We start from the raw sequence: 1,471 nt of genomic DNA, 5'->3' as shown, positions 1-1,471 counted from the left end.
ATATATATGTCAAGGATAATTATAAGGAACTTTGATTTTAATCTTAAGGAATAAGATTCAGGACATATATTCTAGGTCAGAATATTTAATGTTAATTACAAAGATTTGTTTATTATTTCTTGTAATTAAGTACAAAATTTTATAAATCTTATTTAATACTAGATTATATTAATCATTCATTCAAAAGTATTAGTTATCAGTTGAAAGTCAGTAAGAATAATCCAAAGATCTTAACATTAGACAAATGTCTGAATAACTGACACTAAAAATAACCGTTGTTTTTGAGGCTATTTTTATTAATATTTAAGAAGTAGACAATATAAAATAAACTAAAAAACGTATTATTTAGAAAATAAATTAAATAGATTAACTTTTTCTATGAATTGTTTCGTGTAATGTAGAAAGTTTAAGACTCAAAATAGGATACATCTCATATAAAATGTTTTTATGTATTCTACTTAGACTAAACAATTATTTTTCCTCTGATTTACTGAATGTATTATTTATTCAGTTCAATATATATATATATATATAATTTTTTTTTATCTTACAAAAATCTGTTACGTCCGTGAAAGGGGATGTTGAATAGAGGATGTGTAAGAGCTTGTACAAATATAAATTGTATTCTTTAGCAAACATTGTCTTACTACACATTCATTTAATGACTTTTCTGCTTAAAATAAATAAAGTAATAATTTTTTATTATTATTATATTTTTTTCTCTTTATTATTCGATTTTTTTATTATTATTATATGATTAATAGTTTGCTCGTTTTTCATATTCTAATTTGGACTTATCAGTATGCTTAAAGCATAATTTATTTGATTTAAAATACTCTTGATGTATGATTAAAGTTCTTTTTTATTATTATTATATTCTATGTGACTTGTCAAAGGTGAAATTTTATTTTTCAATCCTATCATTCATTAGCATTAATTTATGGGTTTCAATTTAAATAAGTGATTATAAATTTCATTCGTATCAAATTTATATTAGACTTTTTAATCCTTCATTTCTTAAAAGCAATGGTTATCGAATATGTCATTATTAAAGAATAAATTAGGTCTGGTGTAAGGTCATTTGCCTCCAATTGTTGTTCCTCGTCTAAACGGGTAACAGGAAGAGTTTGGATGAGGCCTTCCAACCTGGCGATAATTGTCCATTTTTAATTACTGGGTAGGCTAATATATAATATTATTATATATAAAAATATTTTAATTATAAATCGACAATTAAAGAATTTTCTAATTAACTTTAGAATAGATTTTTCTTTTCTTTTTTTTGGACATGATGAATTAATGAAATATATTCCTCTAGATAGAAACAATTATTAATTTTCTACTTGATATCAGTAATTAGTTCAGATTTTTTTTAAAAATATTTTTCTTTATTTACGTTCCAAAAATCTTCATAAATAAGAATTTTCTAATTGATACAAGACTTATAAAATTGCCAAAAAAATAAAATAAA

The sequence above is a fragment of the Centruroides sculpturatus genome, unplaced genomic scaffold, assembly GCF_000671375.1.
Source record: "Centruroides sculpturatus isolate CEXI.00-Female unplaced genomic scaffold, Cexi_2.0 scaffold530, whole genome shotgun sequence".
NCBI lineage: Eukaryota > Metazoa > Arthropoda > Arachnida > Scorpiones > Buthidae > Centruroides > Centruroides sculpturatus.
Note: the sequence above shows the minus strand (reverse complement) of the source record.